The sequence below is a fragment of the Danio rerio genome, chromosome 24 (genome assembly GCF_052040795.2).
Source record: "Danio rerio strain M-AB ecotype USA chromosome 24, GRCz13ab, whole genome shotgun sequence".
In the NCBI taxonomy this organism is placed as follows: domain Eukaryota; kingdom Metazoa; phylum Chordata; class Actinopteri; order Cypriniformes; family Danionidae; genus Danio; species Danio rerio.
This window is the reverse complement of record NC_141044.1, coordinates 34155900-34168129: the sequence shown is the minus strand read 5'-3', so window position 1 is coordinate 34168129 and position 12230 is coordinate 34155900. Positions and strand designations below refer to the sequence as shown.

At 34.8% G+C, this 12230-nt stretch overlaps 1 long non-coding RNA gene across 1 annotated transcript; it reads left to right on the top strand.

Moving 5' to 3' along the window:
* The first annotated feature begins 5041 nt into the window (after positions 1 to 5041).
* Positions 5042 to 8264, top strand: LOC141380739 (uncharacterized). Its single transcript, XR_015525241.1, has 3 exons — positions 5042 to 7206; positions 7333 to 7524; positions 7849 to 8264. It is a non-coding gene; the product is annotated as an uncharacterized LOC141380739 (long non-coding RNA).
* Positions 8265 to 12230: the final 3966 nt, after the last annotated feature.

Here is a 12230-nt window from a genome sequence, read left to right as displayed (position 1 = left end):
AATCAATGAACGAATTTCTGGCTTTTAAATGAAAAAAAAAGCAAGATTGTCGTCTTTTAATGATTAATCATGCAAGACTACTTATTCTGAGTTATCATTATCAACCGGCTAAGTTAATATACATATATTTTGCACACTAGTATGTACATCTTCCGACACTGCTTCTTTTCCTGTTGAAGGCATAAAAATGATGAGCTGTGAGTTGAGAGAGAGAGAGAGAGCTTTATTCCTCTGTGTCTACTGGCAGTCGAGAGCTGCCCATAAATCACCACAGGAACTGTCCTAGCATGATAGAGTCAAATTATTACAGCTAAACACACAAGTATGTGGAATGATTAAAGTGTCTGGGCTCTTCCAAGCTGAGATGGATGTTTGATTAATCACGGGCTTCTGTGGAGCCGGACAGAATTGTGAAACACAGCGCTGACTTCTGGTTCCAGCAGTCTGTCGTCTGAAGGGAGAAGCACTGCAGTGTATAAACATCAGCGCTGCACATTCATCGCACACTGCCACCCAACACTGTCAGAAGTTTGTCTTTTCCAGTCCTGCACGGAACAAGGCCTGCTGCTCGTTATTTACGGAGGAAAAGCTAAATATTGAAAGGAAACTTCTCAATGGAAGACGTTGCAGTTATGTTTCAGCACATTAATCTATAGGACGTTTTTTTTATTCTCTCTGTCCTCTATTTCTTATTGTTGTGGCTTATGAGTCACTTAAACTGCCCGTGGAGAAGTGGAGAATCCAACTGCACGGTAGTCGTCGGATGAATTTTGAGCAGTGTAAACAGAACAGTCAAGTCCTTTTAATGCACATTATGCTATTGAGTCTAACTGTGTGTGTTTCTCCCAATTACACTTCATTAGCTCATCGTTGTTGAGTCATGAGTTACTATTACTTGTTTCTTCTAATGATCAATAATTCCATATATCTTAAATAGCACTTTTCTGGACACTCAAAGCACTTTACACATTGGGGGAATCTTCTCATCCACAACCAGTGTGCAACATCCACCTGGATGATGCGACGGCAGCCATATTGCACCAGACCGCACACCACACTCCAGCTGATTGGTGGAGAGGAGACGGAGTTATGAAGCCAATCATGATATGGGGATGTTTAAGAGGCCATGATGGACAGAGGCCAGTGGGCAAATTTGGCCATTGACATGCATAATAAGGAAAGATACTATAAACTATAGGCGAAAACCGGTTTAGGAACATTCAGTATGCACATGCATCGAGGTTGCAGAAAAAAATACACAAACGCTAGCATTTACAGATTTATCTGATGCAGTACAGAGTTTGTAGTTGTATTGGAGATAAGTTATATTGATTACATATTATATATATTATTTTCATAATGCTTTCAGCGTATTATAACAACTTGTTGCCCAGTGATAAGCACAGTTATTCTGCAAAATTAACAGTAAAGAGAGCGCCGTTAGTCTGACAGGTCCATTTGCGATAGCACCCTCCCAATAAATATTGTATAAGATGAAATGGCCAAGCAACCCAGACCCAAATATACAACCTCATTAAAACTCCAAGTGTTTTCACAAGAAAGCAGTTAAAGGCCTACAAATGTTTGGATGCCTACAATGTTGTCATGTGCAAGAAATAACATCCATGATTACCAGATTTGGTAATCATTTAACAGATTAATAAATTAACAGATTAATAAATTAACAGATTTTGGTTACACTATGTAGTGCTAAAAACCGAGTTTCTGCCTACCCAAAGACAAGAAAAAAAGACTGAGCTATTGACCTTATTCTCCGCCGACGAGTGGGCGCTGCCATTTGAATCTTTTTGGCTTGAGACTTCCGGTCTAATTCACTTTCATTCATTTTTAGACATTAAAAACTGCTCATTATGCTGCTTGATGTTGCAATTTGATATTTTCTTGTTATATTATTCTACTTGGTCTGTATAGTCATGCAAACATTTGTTTGTAGAGCAAGTAGTTTGACCGTTTTCTGCCGTTTATTATTCCTAGTCATTTCTCCCATAAGCGACTGAATCGGAAGTTCTAAAACAGGCGCACTTCCGCATTTTAGAATAAGGTCAATAAGGCCTGGGTAATCATCAACAAGCAAAACAACTGCATTCTGACAGCGAAGGGCATCTGTTAATGAAAGAAAGAGATGTACACTGGTTTGCAACAAGATTATTGTGAGTAAATGATGACATCATTTTAATGTTGGGGGAAAAATCACTTTGACTGCAGTTAGTATTGTTTGGAAGAGTTATCTTCTTGCTGTGATAACTTTTCTCTATTGTTGCCTTTGTGTGTTTATTTTTGTGTGTGCCAAACCCAAGGAAACAATAATTGACCTCTGACTTTTGACTGCACCCTGCCTGTGGCAGCACTGGCCCATAGGTGAAAGTGCGAACATTAAACTCCACAGACCCAGTATTCTGCACACAGTGATTTTCCATGAGTTTCCAGGGATCAATAAAGCACATTTATTTAACCATGTCAGAAATGAAAGCAGAGAGGCACTGAAAAAGCCCAGAAGCTATGAATAGTGTCATTTGAGACAGAACAAGCTTTATGCCTCTAAGCTTCTATGCAAATACTGCGTAGATGTGTAAAGAACATGACCTCAGCTAGAGAAACAGTCTGGCAAAGATTGCAGATCTGGAAAAAAATCAGGGCTTATGCAACATTTAGAGTTAAATTTTCCATTTAATGCAGGATTCTGAATTCACAGAAATACAAAATAACAAATAAATGCATACGATATCTGTTGTAAGGGATTTTTAAAGGCATCTGTGATGAAAATCCTCTTTTGTAAGCTGTTTGGACAGAACTGCATGCAGGTATAGTGTGTTCAGAGTCATATTAGGGTGATATAAAAATCTCTTTTATTTTATTCCCTGGCATTAAAATAGGATACAAATCCCTCTCATTTTGAGGCCCACCACAATGTGACGTAGGAGTGCAGTTTACCCGCCCAGCATTTTGATTGACAGCCTTCTATTAACATGTCTCCGTAGTAAAGCATATAATCATATCAACAAGACAGGACGTGTGCAAAAAAGATCTGTTCAGCTCTCTGTGATCATCAATCATCATCAAATGTGATCAAGAGTTTTACAAGTTTGATATAAAACAGTGCATGTTTGTAATGAATTACAGTGATTTTACCATCTTTATCACCACAGCCGTGTGTCAGTACAATTATAAAAGAAGACACTCAAAGCCCAGTTTGTGCACATTAAATCAGGTTTATTTTGTACATTAACATAATGGATACTCATACAGCAGTGGATATAAACGTGTATACTGTCACATTTGCGTGCAAAAACAGTGCAAAGTTAAACATGCGCTTAGTGTGTGTTTGTGAGTGAACTTTGTACTGACATTGTGTGTGACTCATCAATGCAACTCCTTAACAAATACATCAAATAATCATTGGGAAAGTTTTTACTGTAGAATTTTTCCCAAACGTTACGTGAGATCTGCTTCCTTCATGTCTGTCACTGTGTTGTTTATCTGACGCAGCCGAGGCAGTGATTGAGGCACACTCTGACAAGCATGTGAGAACGGTGCGCTGGGAGAACTAGCATTAAAGGCAACAAAAACAGCTACAGTGTGTTTAAAGCAGAAAATCCAAATATTCTTAAATGTATAATAAAAAATCTGATGAGTGTTTTGAGCTGAAACTTTACAGACACATTCTGGAGACAAAGGCATCTCTTAAGTCTTGAAAAAAGGGGTAAAATAGTTGCCAGATAAATATTATTTAGTTTTTTTCTTTATGAATATTATAACCGGAAATATTGCATGTGATATTATTAGTCAATCTTTGCTTGTAGTAAGCCTCAATTTGTTATAAATTTCTACATAATTTAAATACAATTATAAATACAGATTTGAAATTATTTAATTGGTTTTATTACATACATTATTTAACAGCGACGCAGTGGGTAGGTAGTGCTCACGCCCCACAGCAAGGTCACTGGGTCACTGGTTCGAACCTTGGCTCAGTTGGTGTTTTTGTGTGCAGTCCCCCACAGTCCAAAGACATGCGGTACAGGTGAATTGGGTGGGCTAAATTATCTGTAATGTGTGTGTGTGTGTGTATGTATGTGAATGTTTCCCAGAGATGGGTTGCGGCTGGAAGGACATCCGCTGCGTAAAAACGTGCTGGACAAGTTGGTGGTTCATTCCGCTGTGGCAACCCCGGATTTATAAGCCGACAAGAAAATGAATGACATTATTTAACACTAGAACCACCGGAGTTATACCTAAAATCGCCACTTTTTGATCTATTTTTATCTAAACAATTTTTAATATCTAGGAATTGTAAACAAAGCAATTTTAAGAAAAGTCAATGACTGAGAGGCTTAAATGTTTTATTGAAGGTCTGTTGTGTACATTTGAATAACAGTGATGGGTAAAATTTAACCCATGGCGGTTCTAGTGTTAATGTACTATTCTGCATTTTAGAATATATATATTTTATTTTTTTTATAAAGTCTTAGTAAATAATAGTAAACAATATTTAAGTAAAAGTTGGCAGGTGTTTTTTCTTTATTTATACATGTTTTCAATTGACATTATAAGGATTTTAACATACTAAAAATGCAACCCAGGCTCATTCTGAAAATGTACCCCATGTACAATTTTGGAGAGCTCCAAATACGGGCCAGGAGGTAAATTTTTTTGCAGTTTTTGTTTTTGCGAATCCACCAGAGTCCACTGTGCATGCTTTTTGAGATCTCAAATTGCTCTCGAGTGCCATTCGCGCCTGCTGTTTGCGCATAAATTCACCAGAGGTCATTGTCAACTGACTGACTGACTAACTGACCGATGGACTGACCCACCCACTTCTTCCCTAAACCCAACCAATAGTGTTTTCAAAAGCACCGATTGACCAGCGCCCACTCACTTTCCTAAACCCAGCCAAGAGTTTAAAAAGCAATCCAGTACAAGAAAAGCCCTCGCCTGGTTTTTACCACGTTTTCAGATTTTACCACATTCTTACCCTGTTATTTACTTGTTTGTTTTATTTTTTGCCTTCTGTTTTTTTTTTCTTACCTGTTGTCTGGAACTGTTCTTCGCCGGACTTGAACTCTGTTGTTGTTCTCTCTGCATCGCAAGGCTGCCAACGTACATGGCGAGCTGCTGGTCAAGCTGGTAACAGCGGGAAAGCCATCCATATAGAGGTAAGCGGTCAGCTGGTAAGCACGAAAAGTCGCCCCATATTGTTCCTTTTAAAGATGAAATGCAGCCATATGTTCTTCTAGCTACATAATTTACGATCTCCAGAAATGTATATTAGGCTACATTTTCCGAATGAGCCATGTTGTAAAAATGTCAATAAGAGTCACTGCAGAGCAATTTTTTAAATATAAGAGAATCTCTGGTTCCCTCAATGCAATTCAAGAATCTAAAAAAAATAAAGAAAAAATAAAAACTTTTTAATCATCATCTCTACATTTTTATTGCAAGCAATTTGTAATTCTTTAATGTGTAATCCTTTCCCTTTTTCTGTCATTCAAACTCATCATGTGACCAAATCGGTTTAGGTCAGTTGGACTCCTTTTGTTAGAGTTAAAAAAAGATGTCAATTTATAAATTCAGATAAAATGCTGCAACCTGTTGGACTGAAATTAGTGCTGTGAAGGCTCCTGGTAACGGTGACGAGAGCTTTTGTAGCCCTGGTTCATCTTTGATTGCTGAGTTTAGTGAGGTCTTGACGGGTCACTGGCCTCATCTATCGTCCCCGTTGTTTGGATCCACTCGCTGGGTTTTCTGTCTCTCTGCTGGGCTTCGGCCGTACGTGCCTTGGATGCGTTTAATTTCCTGCCTGTGACATGTCAGCTTCACATGCGATGTGCTGCTACTGTGTTTTCCATCTGTTTCTATTCATCTAAATGGCAATATTGACTGGCACATGCAGCGCTGGAAGAACATTATGTTGATTTCACACTTTTAAGAGCCCTCTAAAACCAGCCAGGGCTGGTAAAACATCTAAAACAGTCTTTTGTATTTGTGTGTTTTTGGTTCTTCAGAATGGTACTGCATAATCATCGTTCAGCACTTGACTCGAATCGTTCATTAAAAGAATCATTTGTGAATCAGACTACATTGTTTACACCGATTTTTTTTATTACGGATGATGAGCAGCTCATAACAGTCATTTGTGTGTGAATTAGAATCCATTGGTTGTGGTGATCATTTTTATTAAATAAAAAAAAATTAAGGGGTGTTTATGATACCTTTATTATTAAGGAGGTTTTGTGTAGGCTATTTGACAAATGTAATTAATTCTGTTTGATCATTGTTATTTCAAATGCAAAGATTAAATCGTTTTGAGAACTTTTCTTCGTCACAAGAACTTACATTTACGTTTATATTCAGTTAGCAGAAGAGGTCTAAATTAATTATTCAAGAAGCATGAGATGCTTATAAGAAGGTGTCAGGTACATACGAAGAGAAAAAAAAGTGTGTCCTGCAGGTGGTTTGTCAAGCCCACTCACTTGAAGTACACTCAGAATTGAACAATGTTTTCCAAAAATCATGAGATGCTTATAAGACGGTGTCTGGTGCATATGTAGAGGAAAAGAGGGTATCCTACAAGGAGGTTGTCAAACCCACTCACCTGTGTGAAGCACACTCAGAATTGCACAATGTTTTCCAAGAAACAATGAGAGCTTATAAGAAGGTGTCTGGTGCATAAAGAGAGGTAAAGAGTGTGTCCTACAGGTGGTTTGTCAGGCCCACTCACCTGTATGAAGCACACTCAGAATTGCACAATGTTTCCCAAAAAGCATAGGGTGCTTATAAGAAGGTGTCTGGTGCATATGAAAAGGAAAATAGTGTATCCTACAGGTGGTTTGTCAAGCCCACTCACTTGAAGTACACCGAATTGAACAATGTTTTCTAAAAAGCATGAGGTGCTTATAAGAAGGTGTCTGGTGCATACAAAGAGGAAAAGAGTGTGTGCTACAGGTGGTTTGTCAAGCCCACTCACCTACACACAGAATTGAACAATGTTTTCCAAGAAAAATGGAAAGCTTATAACAAAGTGGCTGGTGCACATGGAGAGAGAAAGAGTTTGTCCTACAGCACATGTGGTTTGTCAAGCCAACTGTGTGAAGCACTCTCAGAAATGTACAATGCTTTCAAAGGAACATTGAGAGCTTATAAGAAGCTGTCTGGTGCATATGGAGAGGAAAAGAGTGTGTCCTACAGGTGGAATGTCAAGCTTAGTCACATTTGTGAAGCACACTCAGAATTTCACAATATTTTCCAAGAAGCATGGGCTGCTTATAAGAAGGTGTCTGGTGTATATGGAGAGGAAAACAGTGTATTCAACAGGTGGTTTGTCAAGCTCACTCACCTGTGTGAAGCACACTCAGAATTGCACTCTTTTTCCAAGACAATTTGCATCGGCTGTGTAAATATGCTGGAATAGTTGTTGGTTCATTTGTTTTGGCAATCCCTGATAAACCAGGGACTAAGCCGAAGGAAAATAAATTAATGAATGAATAAGCTCAATAAGTATTTTTGGTAACACTTTACAATAAGGTTCATTAGTTAATGCATTTACTAACATGAACTAATAATGAACAACACATGTACAGAATTTATTAATTATAATTGAACATTTACTAATTCATTATTAACATCCAAGTCCGTGCTTGTTAACATTAGTTGCACCATGAATTAACATGAACTAACAATGAACAACTGTATTTTCATTAACTAAGGTTAACTAACATGAACAACTACAGTAGTAGATGTATTGTTCATTGTTTGTTCATGTTAGTAAATGCATTAACTAACATTAACTAATGAACCTTATTGTAAAGTGTGACCATATTATTTATGCAGAAGTCATGAACATTTTAAGTAAATCTTAAACAGTTTATAAAAGCTTTCCGTACTATATGTGAATCAAACCAAATTGATTGTACGGTATGCTATTGTAATTTTACTGATTGGTTAATAAGAATCAAATAATAAGAATAATTTATCCAGCAATCAGACCCAATTCTGCGGTATGTGTCTTATTTGTTGAAATAAATCAGCTCATAAGAGTCGGTTTGTTTTTGCAATCAGCCTGTGAGGAAAAAACCCAACGGAAAGATGCATTTTCTTGCTGTTATTTCATTATAAACATTCATTTTAATTTCATGGCACTCAAATTGGACTGTAAACTTAAGTAAAAGGTTTTTTTTTCTTTGCTGCAGGGGATGCAAATAAAAAAATGTGCTCTAGAAAACATTTGTGATTTAAAGAATCACTATTGCAATATTTTCCATGTGGATTTATGTTAACATGTATGTACAATGTGTTTTATTTATTTATTTTATATTATAATATTCAGAGTTGGGTTGCGTCTGAAAGGGCATCTGCTGGGTAAAAACATGCTGGATAAGTTGGCGGTTCATTCCGCTGTGGCAACCCCGGATTAATAAAGGGACTAAGCCGACAAGAAAATGAATGAATGAATGAATAAATGAATATTATAAAATTAATTTTATTATTTATTTAATATTATATTTATTTTACAGGGTAATTTGACAGGGACAAGGCCAATTAATAATACAGAAATGTACTATGAGTCAGAATTAACCATATAATAGTCTATCTAAAAAAAATAATATAAAAGTAATCTATAAATAAATGTTAATGTAATAAATACACGTTTCAAAATAAATATAAAATTTACTACATTTCTAAGTAAATCAGACCTGTCCGCTAAGAAATTATTCTATTAAGCTAAAAGAACACCACACACATCTCATTCAAACACATACACAACTGTTAAGAAAAAATTACTAATAAATATCAACATCCAGGCAAAGTCTATATAAGGAGAGAAGTAACAGTGGCATGAATCAAAAACATGTCTGTTTTACACAATTACCGTATGAAATGTTCAAAATAAAACATCCACAGAATGTGGATATAAATGTAATTATATATATATATATATATATATATATATATATATATATATATATATATATATATATATATATATATATATATATATATATATAAATTATTTGTATGTTTGCAGTTTGGGCTATAACTACCAGCCACACCAGCTCTGAACCACGCCGGATCACCGACTAGATCTGTTTATTACCCCTCTAACCCAAACCCATCAACACTCTGCTCTGTTAGCCGTCAAAAGGCAAAGCGTGAGTTAACAGCGGCAACTTGTTCATCTCATCGCAAGACTCATCATCTGTGAAATCCACACATGCTGTTCTACTCACTGGGCTTTTCACCACAGGCAAATGGCTTATGAAGACAATAAAAGGCAACATGGAGGGTAAGGTAATGGTTGAGAACAATAACACTAGGAAGCACGGGGCCGGATTTAGTGTCTGGTGCCGGTCTCCGCCATGAAGGTGATAGAGCGCGAGAGACACGAGGCAGCTTGCTGTTTTCAGATTCATCCCATTTTCATAATCATAAGGCATCCTAGAGCTACAGCTGCGCCAATATTATGCGGCCCACATTGGGAGAAAACATGATTATATTACAGAGGAAGTGTCCAGGTCTGGGCTCCGCATGGCACTGAATGAGCGTCTAAAAGGGAGACTTGAGGATCGTCGAAATTGGATCAAATTTAGAAAAATGGGCTCAATTCTATTTCCCTCCACCATTCTAACTTTCCCTTGTCTGAGATTCAGGGTAATAAAAAAGGGGAAGGTACACACTTTGCAACAGTCAACCACTTTAAAGTCTCTGTGAAACCAGAATAAAGGTTTTAGTAAAAAAATAAAAATGTTTGAGCATGTTCGTTTAAAATATCTGTTTAATATCTGTGGACATTTTTTCTTATTAATAAATTAATTTAAAAAGTCTTACTTACTTACTTACTTATTATTAATTATATGATTTGCATTAGTCTTTCCATCCCGAAATATAATATCTTCAAATAAAGATGAAAATGTTTTACTTTTATTATTATTGTTATTATTATTATTATTTTATAAATATACAGTTGAAATCAGAACTATTATCCCCCCCCCCCTTAATTATTACCAGCCGTGTTTAATTTTTTCCCCAATTTCTGTTTAACAGAAAGCAGATTTTTTTCATCACATTTCAAATCATAATAGTTAAGAACTCATTTCCAATAACTTTATTATTTTTTATTTTAATAAAAATATTAAATATTTTTATTTTTTATATTTTTATTATTATTTTTATTTTATCTTTGCCATGATGATCGTAAATAATATTTTACTAGATATTTTTTAAGACACTTCTATACAGCTTAAAGTAACATTTAACGGCTTAACTAGGTTAATTAGGTTAACTAGGCTGGTTAGGATAATTAGGTAATTAGGATAATAAGTCATTGTATAACAATGTTTTGTTCTATAGACTGTACATCTGTAGACACAAATGTAGCTTAAAGGGGCTAATAATTTTGACCTTAAATTTGTGCTTAAAAAACTAAAAACTGCTTTTATTCTAGCCTATATATATATATATATATATATATATATATATATATATATATATATATATATATATATATATATATATATATATATATATATATATTAGTCCCCCATCAACCCCCCTTAATATATATCATCAAATAAAGAGGAAAATATTGTGTTAGATGTTACTAGTCTATTTACTCTACCGGTCAAAGGTTTGGGGTCAGTTTTTTTTTTTTTTTTAAGAAAATTATTCATTAAACTGTTCATCAAGGCAGCATTTATTAAATGTAAATAAAAATATTTATTAACATTTTAAATAACTGCTTTTTTATTTTTATTTTTATTTTTTATTCTTATTGTAGTTTTAAATGAAATAATTAATTAATAATTACTCCAATGATTACTGCTCTTACTACTACTACTATTATTATCATTATTAATAATTTGATTATTTCTGAAGGATCATGTGACTCTGAAGACTGGAGCAATGATGCAAAAAAATTCATCTTTAATGATACAAATAAATCATTTAATTGAATTAAAAACTACGTTTAAACATTTATTTTATCTTGCAATGACATTTCACAATTTTACAAAGTGTATTGTATTTTTGATTAAATAAATGTAGCCTTGGTGAGCAGAAGCTTATTTAAAACATTTTAGAAAATGTACTTACCCCAAACTTTTGATCGGTAGTGTGTTTATATTAGATTTCGAGAGTAATGTAGCTAAAAACCTAATAAAAACTATTTAAGGAATAACTTTTTATTTAAGCTTTTACAATGCAAATCCAATTAGAATCACTTGTTTGGTAAACAAAGCAAGTCTCTAAAATATCTAAAAAACATAAAATAGTACTTTACAAGCTATATTGTACATAAACCATATAAACATGCATATTATTCAATAATATTACTGAAATTATTATAAAAGCTGGACAAATGTATATTCACACATATTTACATAAGTAAGTAGACTCAGTGATGGGCTAAATAATCTGTGGATTTCTGCGAAAGGATGGCTCATAACTCATCCTGCACTACACTGATTTATATCCAATCAGATACTCTCTAGAATGATAATGCTCCTCCCCTTCTTTCCACTCACAATCAATTGCAGATTCATATAGAAAAGAAACAAGGTGGCATTGTGGCTTTATAAGCAATGTTTTTTATTTGCAGATCTGAGCAAAAACACATAATAATATATTATAGAATATTAACTTCTTTTATGAACAGTTCTTTAAAATCAGTCATATCTCAACTCATGCTATTCAGGACAAAAGAGCCTTTGTGTAAAAATAAAATCACTGATTGTGCAATATCTCTGAACTATATCATATAAGATAAAAATGTGTGAGAATACCAATATCTTGTATTTTAGTGGCTTATAACCGCATTTTACAAGCTCCATCACAAAGTGAGTTGTTTTCGTGCATCATATTTGTCACCAAAGAAAAAGTAAGATGGCTTGCATAGATCTGGGGGCAGAATGAGTGGTTTACTGTGCTAAAATGAAAGTATATTTTTCCCCTTAACTAATGAATTAAATCAACAACCATAATAAACATACAGTTATGGCACTGCCGTCAGTTAAATCTGTTTTGTCGCTAAAACATAAATGAGATCAGTGAGACCAAAGATTGCTCTTAGACAAACACAAAGCAATATAATAATAAAAATATAACAAGACAATAAGGTATAAATTCAGATAATCAGGGTAATTGTTAATTACTAATGTTTTTGCCATCTCTCTGATGGGTTTGTTTTGTTTTTTTAGCCTAATGATGGCTTGCTTGAC